The sequence below is a fragment of the Lepidochelys olivacea genome (assembly GCF_965140295.1).
Source record: "Lepidochelys olivacea isolate rLepOli2 genome assembly, chromosome: 1".
Lineage (NCBI taxonomy): Eukaryota > Metazoa > Chordata > Testudines > Cheloniidae > Lepidochelys > Lepidochelys olivacea.
Genome location: NC_140411.1, coordinates 343,465,796 through 343,479,873, shown reverse-complemented (window position 1 = coordinate 343,479,873; position 14,078 = coordinate 343,465,796). Strand labels below are relative to the sequence as shown.

Below are 14,078 nucleotides of genomic sequence, written 5' to 3'. Positions count from 1 at the left end.
ATATAGCTACCGCCGCACGTTGGGGGTGGTTTCATTATGCCGGCGGGAGGGCCCTCTCATCAGCATAGAGCAGCTCCACAGGAGAGCGTACAGTTCTGCCACTGTAGGATCCATTGAACAGACAGAGCCGAAGACTCATGGACTGCAGGGTCACTGGATTTATGGCTTAGTAAGACCATCTATAACCGATAACCCCCCTTTTTGTCCTATGGCTGCTGAGGTGTTAACAGGCCACTCTATCTTTGATGGGCCCATTCACTGTGTGCTAACAACATACGTGAAATAATCAGTTCCGCTATTGCATTTTGCAATGAAGCTGGGACTACCGTTCCCAGACCTCAAGAAGAGTTCTACAGAATCACAGAACGGGAAGGGACCTCGAGAGGTCATCTAGTCCAGTCCCCTGCACTCAAGGCAGGACTAAATATTAGCTTGAGAAGCACTGGTCTAGATATCTGATGTGGAGGACCAGCAATTTTTATTACCAATGTGCGCGCAGACCAGCAGCCGATGGCTCGTGGACCGGCACTGGTCCGCAGACCACCACTTTGAGTAGCACTGATCTAGACCATCCCTGTCAGGTGTTTGTCCAACCTGCTCTTAAAAATCCTCAATGATGGAGATTCCACAACCTCCCTATGCAATTTATTCCACTGCTTAACCACCCTGACGTTTAGGAAGTTTTTCCTAATGTCCAACCTAAACCACCCTTGCTGCACTTTAAGCCCATTGCTTCTTGCCCTGCCCTCAGAGGTTAAGAACTATTTTTCTCCTTCCTCCTTGTAAGAACCTTTTATATACTTGAAAACTGTTATCATATCCCCTCTCAGTCTTCTCTTCTCCAGACCAAACAAACCCAGTTTTTTCAGTCTTCCCTCATAGGTCAGGTTTTCGAGACCTTTAATCGTTTTTGTTGCTCTTCTTTGGACTTTCTCCAATTTGTCCACATCTTTCCTGAAATGTGGTGCCCAGAACTGGACACAATTGAGGCCTTATCAGTGCAGAGTAGAGCGGAAGAATTACTTTTTGTGTCTTGCTTACAATACTCCTGCTAATACATCCAGAATGATGTTTGTTTTTGTTTTTTTTTTTGCAACAGTGTTACACTGACTCATATTCAGCTTGTGATCCACTATGACCCCCAGATCCCTTTCCACAGTTCTCCTTCCTAGGCAGTCATTTCCCATTTTGTATGTTTGCAACTGATTGTTCCTTCCTAAGTGGAGTACTTTGCATTTGTCCTGTGACATAGTGTCTGACTTTCTCTCTGCCCAGGGGGTGCTCGATCCACCCTCACTCCACTCCTTCTTCCAAGCCCCACCCCCACCTCTTCCTACCCCGCCCATTTCTCCAAGGCCCCGCCCCACCTCTTCCCATCCCTCCCCCACCTCTTCCCACCCCCTTCCCACTTCTCCCCTCCCCTGCCCTCCCAGAGCCTCCTGCGTGCTGCAGAACAGCTGTGCAGCAGGCACTGGGAGGGAGGAGGGAGCTTGGCTGCTGGTGGGTACTAAGCACCCACTAATTTTCTTCCTGCGGGTGCTCCAGAGCTGGATCACCCATGGAGGCGGTGCCTATGCTGTGTGGCTTGAAAGCATGTCTCTCTCACCAACAGAAGTCGGTCCAATAAAAGCTATTACCTCCCTGTAGTGGTCCCTCGCTCTTTAGTGGAGAGGCAGGCCACCCTGCCTCACTGTATTGGGCGGTAACCCTCGGCTTTGGGTCACACTGGCAGGGCCGAGCCATAAGTAGTCTATAGTTCTGTGCCCGTCTAACAGGCAAACCAACCATAATCGCCTGGTGCTCTTGTCCCTACCCTCGGGCATGGCAGAGCGCTGAGTAGTCTTTAGCTCCCAGCCCCTCAGCTGGGGCTGGCAGCACTAAACAGGCTGGAGTTCTAGCCCTTTGAGCAGGGCCAAGCAGGGAGCAGGCTTTAGCCTCAGCCTGCCAGCTAAGGCAGCCGGCAAACACACACAGTCTAGGAGTTCAGGTAGGGGGGAGCATCCACACCGTCTCTGGGGGGAGCACCACCACAACCAAGGGGCTCCAGTCGGGGTGAGCACCAACCAAGTCTAGCATCCAAAGACGGACGAAAGATTCACACAGGCCTCTTCGCCTAGGGTGGAGAGTCTGCCTCCCCACGGGTAGTGTGGCAGGAGGTAGAGGGACACGGGCTAGCCCGACTCCACCACATCCCAGCCCAGGGTCCTAACAGTGGCAGAGTGGTCCACCAGTGGGTCAGTGGGGAGCCAGCCGCAGCACACTGACCTAGAGTCAGTCAGCAAGGTAGCCGGACAGTAGGCGCACAGTAGATGGCAGTCCTGGCAACACCTCTTCAGGCCTAGTCTCCTCTGGGGGCAGGGTGCTGCAGGGCGCAGGTTCAGCTCCGGGTTGCCGCAGCAGACTGGAGACATCCGTCTCCTTCCCTGGCTCCTGCTCTACTGAGCTACTGAGCCCTCCCTTTATATGTCCTGTCCCACCGGTCTGTAGACACAGGCTCTGAGACTTGCTGCCGTGGGATCCCGCTTGCTGCGCAGACGACCCTACGCCCTGGTGTGAATCTAGCCCTAAGGGTTTTGCTGAACAGGGATGAGATTACGTTGTGCTTAAAGTTAAATATGGACTATAGTGTTGGTCTTCTTCAGTGGACTGATTCAGCAAATCAGGACCCCAAAGACCTTGCAATTTAAACAAAACAGAAAGCAAGCAGATACAGGAAAAAATACAGCACATGCTTTGTGAAGGAAAGGAGCACAAAAGTTATAGTCACAGGATCATGTGGCTGCTTCAAATCCACCCCACTGTTTTAAATAGAGCTGAAAATTATCTATGTAAAAGTGTTGTTAATTTAACACATACACACAACTGTTTATCAGCCCAAACCATCTTATTTGGCACCAGCCACATTGACTGTAGTCAACCATGTCCTGTGAACGGGGCTGATTAGTTAAATGCGAGGAGTCACCAAAGGGAACACAAAACACTGTTTTAGTGACTCTAATACAGGGACCAGTCCAGAACTGCTTAATCAGCCAAGGCACCAATTGCTCAGGATAACTAATTCTGGCTTTTATGTTGCTGAATTTCTTGGTAATCAGAGAGGCTTTCCAAAAAGAGAAGCAAGTTAGAATCCAGGAAACATCTGCCATTAGATTGTAATACTTTTTAGGAAGATCACATTCTAGATCTTGGCAGTGCCCAATGTATTTTACTCTTTCCACCTGATCAGCATTTAGGCTCTGATCCCACAACACAGACACTTCTCATAACTTTACATCCATGAATAGTCCCATTGTCTGCAAGGAATTACACATGAGTATAAGTGTGCATAGGATCAAGACCTTGTCCTGTGTCAATCACAATTATTTGCTGCCATGCCTTAAAACAATATGAAGGCAAGTAAAAAAGCACTTCTTCTATTCTTTAATGGCAAGCAAGTATAGCCTGTGGTGTATTTGCTGGCTCAGTTTATTCAGAATCAATTTTTACCGTACATTTTAGTTCAGAGCGTCCTAAAATTCCACCCCTTTTCTCCCAAGGAAAACAAATTGGATTCCATTTCATTCTGCAAATGGAAAGATGAAGTGGTGAACATCCAAACTACTCTAGATCATGCAATATTAATGTGTCATCAAACCCAACATACTCACATATTGTGGATTCAACGCTAACATCTGCCTGACCTATATTCAGGAAGCAGCATTCCCAAATGCCTTACCCTTGATTTAAGAATTAAATTGTTAACTCATCAAAACTCTTTCCTAGATGAAAAAATTAAATAGTTTTTCTACACTTTTTTTTTGTATGGGATATTTTAAAGTTCCTGGGGAAATTATTGCTAGTCTTCTTCCACTGAAATGAACTGAAGCTGGATTCACAGACTAGAAGGGTCATGATTATCTTGTCTAACCTCCTGCATTACACAGGCCACAGAATTTTAACCAGTGACTTTCATTGGAGGGAATTATTCTTCCCTACTGAGTAAATATACATTATCCAGACCAATAACCTATGATTGAACTAGATCTTGTTCTTTTACTCAAGTGAGTAATCCTTGCCTATGCCACTGATACTAATGGGACTAATCATGTGACCAAGGATTACTTGTCTCACTAAGGACTGCAAAGTTTGAGCACTTGGCTCATTTCTTAGTGGCTTCACATTCAGTCTAAGCTGTCATTTTAATGCCTTTTTTTTTTGCTACTGGTTAATTTTGTAAGTTTCATTTTTTTTAAATAAAAATATGGGATAGGTATACATACACTCTTCAAAATTGTCCTTAAAGGGATATTTTGTTTACATCCCAAATTTGGGTTTTGTAAAAACCCAATATTAGTAGAAATATTTCTGTGATTTTTTAGAGGTCAGTGAAACAGTCTTCTTTTTTGCATTTCTGTATTCCCCTGCAGGATAGGCCAGTGCTAGCCCATTTGGGGTCCTAAACAGGAATATTTTGTCATCCCCGCCACCCTCTTCCCCCCACACACACCCCAATAATAATAAAGCAACAACAAGTAAATAGGGAGCCCTAAGCAATTGCTTAGTCTGTTTATGCCTAGCGCCAGTTCTGGGGTCTGCCCCCCAAACACCTGTACCATTGAGCCAGTAATACATGAGACCATAAAATGAAATTGACTAGAAACCTTCTGTAGAGAGAAGTGAAACTGACTAGCCATTTGCATTGCCCAAGTTTGGGTAAAGTGCAAAGAGTAAACATGCAGTCTTAAGTGCAGAAACCTGAGGGAGATTTTTAAATTATTTAAATAATAATGTACAGAATGTTACCCGAAGAAATGCGACAATATGTCATAGCAATGGACAATTACACTACAGCAATGTAATTACCACAAGATTTGCAAATCGTATTACTATTGTAAGCTGCAGCATTTAGGCTCTTGCTGCATCAGAGTAGGTTTGTTTGTTTTAAAGGGTAACATGAGTAATGAACATTTTATTTTTTAAAACAGCCTCTCTGCCACATGCATCACCATCTCTTCCCTTCATGTAGAACACGGCTGGTAAGATCACCTTCCATGCCTGTCATTTTTGACACTCCTCACTCTTTGAATCGGTCCCTGGCTTCTCCTCTTCCACTACATCAAGTTTCAACTTCTTATCCTCCTCGTCAAACCCTGTGCTTGTCATGTCTCACGTCCTCCCCAATGCTCTGCCCCACCAGCAATGCCAGCCTCAATATTTCATTCATCCGCTTCTCTCCCTAAAATATCTTCAAACACCAGCCTGCATACCCCTCCTCAGCTGGTCTATGAAGCCCTCTTTTAATTCGCTTCCTGATTAAGACTCACTTCTGCTGCGACACCTACATGAAATTAATCAACTAAGAGAATCATTGAAAAAATACTGTCTCTAATGTATCATGCCATTGACTCATCCTCACTGACTAACCACATAATCCTACTTATTTTACCTATCTTCCATCCTCATCCCCTTCCTGCTGCAGTTTCCTTCTCATTACATTGTGTCTAATGTTAGTTTGTAAGCTCTTCGGGGCAAAGGTCGTGATTGCTTTCGGAGGCACCCGACAGTTTTGGGCTTGCTAACTGATTGAAATAGTACTAAGGAGAGTTTTGGTTACCTGAATACTTGTGTGGCCCGTGAGCATTGTATCCGAGTGCCAAAAGGCATTCACTTTTCTAGCAGCAAGGCAGGGATCGTGATGTTTAAAAGGTTACTTTGAGTACCAACAGTGTGCTTAGCACTATACAAGCCTTGGAATGAAAACTGCCCAGGGTCTGAAGAGCTTACAGTCTCACGGAAGGAGGAAAGAAGATGGGATGCTCAGAATAAGGAATAGCTTAGCTTTAGATTGATGTTATCCTTTCAGTGGTATTGGACCTAGTGCTTACTACTGGTGCAGCATCGGTAGAAGGAGATTACTGCGTCATCCTTAATGCCTCCTCTTGGTATCAAGCTTTAAAGAAGAAAAATATTATATGATGCCTTTGGAAATAGATATGTCAACCAAAGAATCCTCCTAGTTTGCATTTTCCCTTAGAGGAAGTGACTGAAGGTTAAAGACACAGCTCAATCCCACACGCTCTTGAACTCTTGAAATCTCTATGTCCTTTCAGTAGCTAGCAACATTGATCGGCTAAGATGCAGAACTCTGCTGGGACTCAATTACATCTGATTAGATAACAATGGGTTGTCATTACTTTCCCCCCCCCCTCGACCCCATCTCTGCAGGCTTTTTATTTTCATACAAAATACACAGCTGTCACCATTTTCTATCCTTTTGCAGGTGCTAACACGATATACAGCCAACAAAGGCTTGTAAAGTGACATGAAATAATATTGTCCTATGATTATATTATTTATAGTACAACAGTCATACATACTATTGGTACTATTTTAAGCGAGGGAACTTTAAAGCTTTAATAAATGATATTGTAATAAAAAGCTGTTAGTCCAACAGATCAATAGTTGCTTACAACCATGGCCTGCCTGAACAACTATGTATAATGCCTTCTACAGATGTTCTTGCATCCATCTGTAACATATACTAGTAATGTGTGCAACATGCTTATAACATCTATCAGGTATAAATGTATGAAAGTATGATCAGTGGTTTAATTTACTCTAATATCAAATGTACCCTCTACAAAACGGCAAATGAATATTGTCTTGTTTACAACAAATTCATCTCTAGATATCATTTGTTCAAATCTATTTAAATGCATTTTCTAATTTCATTTTCTAAGTGTTCACACTGAGAATCCACCTTATCATAAAAGTTATTAGACCTACTCTCTAATTCGCATGAAAGTTATTAGCTTTGTTAGAACATTCACTCCACCTCCTTCAATTCGGGGCACATGATGAATAAAAAAGGTCTCTTCAGTCATGTCAAGTCTCACTCACTGGGTGTGAGATTCACTCATAAGCATGCAATCTCACTCTCACACATATTCCTAAACTTATCTCATGCATTTTGAGTAACTAGCTAAAGATTTAAAAGACTTTTACGCAGGTGCTGAAAGAGACAAACCGTGTTTGTAGATTTGGTCACAAAACAGGTTGTACAGAAGTTGGAAGTGCAAAGGGGATATCAGCCCTTTTGCAAAACAGAAGTTCTTTTGCACAGCCAGAGCATTCTACGCTAGCGTAGCCAACTATGCATGTTAGACGCTCCCTTGGAATGATGAAATGTTAACGATGGCAGCATTTGTGAACACTGATATTAGGGAAAACCTGACTTTGTTGGCAGATACCAGCACATGTTCAATCTCTCTCTGCCTGAGACAGAGAAGCTGCAAGAGGAGTTTGTTGATTACCAGTTGATGCAGAAAATCATGTACAATATGTCTGGGATGAGGCAGCACTACAGACTGACACAGATAACACTACTGTGCAATACGGGATGGACTCTGTTTGGGCATATCTTAGCAATGTCAAAAGCCCTAGTGGTCTTCTTACGTTCCCATTCCAGGGTTGCCAGGCTTGGCTTAGTTTTACTCACTCAAATGCAGGAGATGAGGGCATGTTGAGTTTTGTTCAAAAGAATAAGACACCATTCAGACCACACCTCGGACTAGACAGGACACTACCCTCTATTACCTAATTGAAGCTGGAAATCCTGAGCCATGTTTCAAGTTTGAGCCACCAAAGGAAGTTATAAAAACAGCAAAAGGGGCCACTTGGCAATATAACAAGACAGGTGGCTAAAATGTGAAACCAAATTACATATTAAAAGAAATGTGGGATCTGAATCCTTTATCTATGGTTTGTTAGTTTCAAATTAATTAAATGTAATTACTTTATTTATTTTTACATTCACTAATGTACTGTTTTAATTATTTAATTTTAATTAATATATTTTGCGTTTATTTATTTTGGAATCTGTTTATTTTTGTTTGTTGTAAATATAATTTGAGCACTATACAAACCAAATATTTGTACTGTATTTTTCAAATGGATGATCACTGTGACAAGATGATATGCAAACCAAACATATTGTTATATTGATAAAACAGTTTTCTTTTTTGTTAGGTTTATATAAAAAGTTTACTTTTGAATATTTCTCTTGTCCTGTCCACTGACTGTGTGCCTCAACCAGAGGTTATTATCTCTGGTCCTCAGGGATCTCCAACCATCCAGGTTTTTGTTCTAACTAGAAAATAATCATTTTTATTAAAATCCACTTATTTGCATTGCATATAGAATTCTCACATGCCCTAGACTTTAGTATGAATTAGAATATTTAAGAGTTTCATAAGCAATATTAAGCAGTGTACATTTTAAAACAAACTATTAAATGCTGGTTGGATTAAAAACCTGGACTATTGGATCTCACCAAGGAACAAAGATGAGAATCTCAGTCTCAAGCAATGATCTAAAACACCACCTGGAAAGTCTCACTCTTTGGCCTTGAATCTCACTCTTTGAAGCTGTAAATCTCACTCTTAGGGACAGCCAACCCTTGGCATCGCTGATCTTATAATTAATTACATTCCTGTTCCTCTGAGCACCAACCCAATTCATTCACCTATAGAACGCAAACCACAGTGAAACAATCAAACAACAGCAACAAAGACATCCCCTGAACCGAAAAAGGGAAGCCGTCTCTAGCCCTATTACATTCAAGCTCTCTTTGCCTAATGCAGAGGTAACAATTGCCAAGATAGGATAAAAATGCTACTTGATTCTGTTTGCTCACTGTATCTTAGCTTCTGCTCAATAAAGATGGGTCAGTTAATAACCATCACGTTATACCACAGGTACTTGAAAACAGTCACCCTATAATCTATTTCTCTTTCCTCTTTGCTGCTGAAGGGGAGTTGGCATCAGTGCTCTGCCTCCTTTTGGTGAGAAGAGATCAGCTTTATATTAACAAAAAGAACAGGAGGACTTGTGGCACCTGAGAGACTAACCAATTTATTTCAGCATAAGCTTTTGTGAGCTACAGCTCACTTCATCGGATGCATCACAAAAGCTTATGCTCAAATAAATTGGTTAGTCTCTCAGGTGCCACAAGTACTCCTTTTCTTTTTGCGAATACAGACTAACAGGGCTGCTACTCTGAAACCTTTATATTAACGTTTGCGAGAGCCACCCGGGTCATTACACTGCCATTGCCTGGGCTCTGTATTTCAGTTTGTGCCCCTTTGCAGTAAACCTCCCAAGAAACCACCTGCAGCCTGACAACCTCCACACAGACATTTGTGGGGGTGTACTCCAAGACACTGACTTGGGTGGGAGAGGAACAGAAGGGCAATAGGGCGTGATGGACACAGACCAAATAAACTTCACATCCGAGGCTAGAAAACTGAAAGGCTATGTACAGAACACACACAAACCCACCACAGGGGTCAGCGGTGTGTGTGTGTTCGTGTAGACAGGATCAAAGATCATATCACACCACAGCGAAACCCTCTATTCTGCCATCCTTACGCAGGCTAAACTCCCAAACAAGTTTTACCTTTGCAAGGGGTACCTGTGTCTCTGTATCTATCCACTCAGCAAGATACTTGTCAGGAAGTAACTCACGAGGCTGTCAAACAACATTTTGACTAGATCAGGGGTTCTCAAACTGGGGGTCAGGAGATTATTACATGGGGGGGGGGGGTTGCGAACTGTCAGCCTCCACCCCAAACCCTGCTTTGCCTCCAGCATTTATAATGGCGTTAAATATATTTTAAAAAGTGTTTTTAATGTAGAAGGGGGGGTCACACTCAGAGGCTTGCTGTGTGAAAGGGGTCACTAGTACAAAAGTCTGAGAACCCCTGGACTGGATGAAGAAAACGATACACTGACAAGGTGTTTGACAGTTACCACCTGCTACACTAGAACAGGAGAAAGCTGGCACCTGCATGAATTTTTCCCCGCCCCTACTTGGGGACCCTAAAGCTGCGAGCAGGCAAAATGCAACAGAGAGAGAATCGGCATCAGAGCCTTTATTCTAACCCAAGGGAATGAGAGGAGAGCTCAGATGAAGGGCAAGGGCATTGCAGGAGAAATTAAAATCTTCTCAAAGAAAAGTCTTACACTTTTTCTTCCAGTCCAATTACCACTGAAGGCAATTCCCTCCCTCCCTCTCCCCAGCATCCCAGTTCAGAGCTTATCCGTGCCAGGAAGAATGTCTGAGGCTCTTACAGTCCCAAGAAATACTTCCGAGATCTCCCCCCCCCCCCCTTCTCTCTTGGGAACCCATTAGCTGAGGGAACTGAAGGAGCAGCCAGGCAAAGCTCGTCCTCCATCCAAAGCATAAAGCAACATGCAATGCTTGGGGGGAAAGCGGTCCCTTTAAACGAAGAACCTCTCGATGTGTTTCTTTATTGCCTCAGCAGAAAGAGATGGATTTTGCACAGGGGACCGCGCGTGCATGGCAGATCGGTCGGTGGAGGCAGGGTCTGGAGCTTGCAGTGCCGCCAGGCTCGGAGTCCTTTCCTCGTCTTGCACAAAACACACGCGCGGGGGGGGGGGGGGGCTGCGATCGCTGAATCCCCTTACACGCGCCACTTGCACCCAGGGCACAAAAATCGAGACACAACGCTCGAAATCCCCGCGACTGCGGTCTTCTCTGGATCGGGGACTTAGAGTTAATTCTCAACCGTGTCATGAGCCACGTGAGTGCAAGGGAGGTGGTCCCCGCTGAATTCGCAGTTTGCAAGGAAAGAGCCATTTTAGGCCGGTGTTAGATTCTTTCATGGGATTCTCTGAAGCGCCCCCCACCCCCGCCGCCGCCCCCCATTGTCCTGCGATCCTCGGCAGTCCTCCCCTGCTTGCTCTCAGCGCGCCTACCAGGAGACACCGTCGAGGGGAGAAGTCGCTTTTCTGCGGAGCGGCCAGCGCTCGCCGCTCACGGGCGCTTCCCGAGCGCCACACGGAGGCGAAGCGGATCGGGAAGGACAGATCTCCACAGCCGCCGCATCGGGGCCGGGCTGGGGGCTTGTCCGGGCCTCCGATCCCTTTCCACGCCGCGCAAACCGGAGGGGATTCGTTCACGCGGCGCCTCCAGCGTGCCCCCCTTGGTCCAGCAGCGGTTTCATCCGACAACAGCCCGCGACGCCAAGCCACTGGAGTTTGGCCCCCGTCCCCACCTCCGGGAGCCGAAGCGCCCGGCAGCAAAAGTTGTGTGGCCTGGGGGGGGGAGCAGTGGTTTGCAAAAGGCGACCTCTGTTGGCGTCGCAACACAGAAGACACCGTCTCCCATTAATCACGGGGGCTCTCCTGCTAGCAAGCATCGCGGTTTGTAAAGCGCCCCCCCCTTTTCCCCTCGCTTAAAAAGATGACCCCCTCTCACTAGTGTCCAAGAGGCCAGGGGGAGGGGGTCACTTGGGTTCTGCTTTCCTTCCCCCCCCCTCCCAGTGGCCTCAACACGCCGCAGAGGGGTGGCCCGGGGAGGGGGGCAAAAGTTGAACATCGGAACAACAGCAACCCAGAAACGTTGCCTGAACCGAAACAAGGAAGTTTCTCTGGTGTTTCAACCAGCCTGCCTCCTCCACTCCCCCTGCCCTCGTGGAAATGCACTTCAAATTCGGAACCAGGAAAGAGTACGCACAACTCCTTCCTCCAAACCACTGCTCTGCCCCCCTCCGAAGTCTCCGCTTTGCATGCTCTGCAGACGACAGGTTCGCGCTTTGATCCTTGCTTTTTAAAGGCTCCCTGGCAAAGAGAATTTTTATTGCAACGTGCCTCGGGTCCTCTGATGATAAAAGGATTAAACGGCCTGTTTTGCAGCACACATCTGCACGCAGCTAGTGGTATAGAGCTTTTGCCCCCTCTATTTTTATTTTTTAAACAAAAACAACCGGGGAGGGGGGGAACCCCACATCCCCGGTTCCCTGCACCAGCCCAGGCTTGGCAGCGGAGATTGCCAGGAGCTCCGAAAGAAGGTCTCCTCCTTGGGCTCGCCTCGTTTCAATGTAAAATAAATTATTGCTGTGTCTCTCCGCATTTATCTTTCATAGCCTGTCTGCCGGTTTGGGCATTTAAAGCAGCCTCGTTTGGTGCCAGAGTCCAGGTCCCCTTTTGATGGTTTCTCCCGAGCGCTCGCTCTCTCACACACACACACACACACACTTTGGTTGCTCTGCCTTGTGTGATGTACTTTACCCACCAATAAGTCTGCCAGTCGAAAACCCTGGGGCATGATCCCCACTTTTGCATTCCCCAGGTAGTTCGCTGCCGCACCTCCCTGGGCAACAAAGCAGAGCTGAAGCCAACACGTAGCGCCCCAAGTTACACTCCCTCCCCCAGTCTCAAAATGTTTATTTTCAGTTTTTAAAGGCACCTTAACCCGCCATGTTGAAACTGACAAGCTTTATAAATATTCATTTACCGCAGTTCTCTCGCTCTATAGAAAAAAAATGTGTACGGATCAGGGCTGGGAAATTGGGCATCTCATCCTCTTTCAAGATTTTTAAAACACACACATTTTATATGCTCTGCCGATTTAAACACACACACACTCACACACAATAACTCTCTCAAGAAATACAGCAGTCTAGTAAATTCGAAAGGAGGTCACATGAGCTTATGTCAGGAAAGCACCAAATGACAGGATATTACTTTAAAAAGAGAGAGAGGGTATGCATGCATCTAAAATGTGGCACGCTCCAAAAGAAAAAAAAAAATCCACCCGCAACCTCCCCCCCCCCACACACACACACACAAAAAAGCCCCGACATGCGATGAATGGCACATGCATTGCAAACCCTGCCCACGACAACTCTCAAATGCACTGCAAAAGAAAGGCAATCACACTATTAAAAAAAAAAAAAAGCCAAAAAAAAAGCCACCCAGAGTGCAGGTATCTAGAATCCAGGCTCTACATCTGAGTCTGCCAGAGACACGCACAGCCAACCACTTTGCAACAACTTGCTCCCTGGCATTTTTAAGAAAAACACGCCAGATTGCGGGGTTTTTTTCCCCCACCCTCTGTCCAAGCTTTATTTTTTCCCCTCCCCTCCGCCTTTTAATAAACCTTGAAAGAAAAGAAAAAAAGCTCCCCTGTCCACCCCAGCGGCGAAAACACGGTCGCCCCGGGCAGATCAAGGCTTCGGCCACTTAAGGAAACACGCCTGGCGCGCTGTCTTACCTGGGTGAAGTTTTTTTCCCTCCAGTGTCTAAAATGGCAAAGACCCTTCAGCTCAGTTCAGAAGAGGCGATCAGTCTCTCTCTCACTTACTACAGACTCATTCCAATATGGCATCCTCGCACTGCGCATGCCTGCCACTCTTTTTAGATTATATTTTTGCAGCCAACTCCTTCAATGACCTTTTCCAGCCGTTGCAAGATTTTCTTTGCCAATTATAGTTGGTTGCAATCCCCCCTCCACCCCCCAATGATTGCAAATCGTGGTGTGCAAGAAGTTTAATTAGCAGGGGAGGGGGCTAGGCTCAGAGAAACTCTACAGGAGGGGCAATTGACAAGTGAAGAAATTAACTAGCTTCTGCTGCATCCTTCCCCCCCGAGGTGTCCCGTTTAGTTTAGATTATTACACACTCGTCTGCCACTGAAGTGGGCTGTGCCGCACAGGGTGGGTTTTATGCCGGGCACTGTCAAGACAGCAAATTAAGTAGATCTGTATTACCCTCCCGCTTCTTTCCCCTCCGCGCCCCTTTATTTTAGGATTGCTGGCTCCATTATTCCTTGCATTGAAACTTGCACCGAGATAGAGGATAGATCCATGGATAAAATAGATGGATAGAGGATAGATCCATGGATCCAGCTGCATGGATAAAAGGGAATTTAATCAGATCGCCGCGCGTCCACGTGTCTCCCTGGCTTTGCCATGATCCTATGTATTATCCGTTGCAAAAACAGCATGCTATGCGTCCGGAGAGCTGCGTTAGAGAGGGCGACAGGCACGGGCCACCCCCCTCTCCGCGCGCACGCAACTTTCAGTCCTTTGCCTTGGGGCACATTTTGTTGCAACCAGGAGTGACCCCGGTGGACTTTCCCCGTGGCCGGTCTACAGCTGCGTCCATCACAGCGAGCGGGAATTAAACCTTGCGTTAAAAGGGGAGCGGGGCTCCCAGGGCAGGATTTAGGGAGAGGGTTTGGGGGTGGGGGGGCTACTAGCAAATTCTGCTTCCCCCCAAAGTGGGGGTGGAATG

At 46.0% G+C, this 14,078-nt stretch overlaps 1 protein-coding gene across 1 annotated transcript in view; it reads right to left on the bottom strand.

Annotated features, from left to right (window-relative positions):
• The window catches only part of SFMBT2 (Scm like with four mbt domains 2), a 193,245-nt gene extending 180,093 nt beyond the window's left edge, over window positions 1-13,152 (bottom strand). The window contains exon 1 of the mRNA XM_084636621.1: window positions 13,058-13,152. The gene's annotated coding sequence lies outside the window, so the exon portion shown is untranslated. The remainder of the gene's footprint in view (window positions 1-13,057) is intronic.
• Window positions 13,153-14,078: the final 926 nt, after the last annotated feature.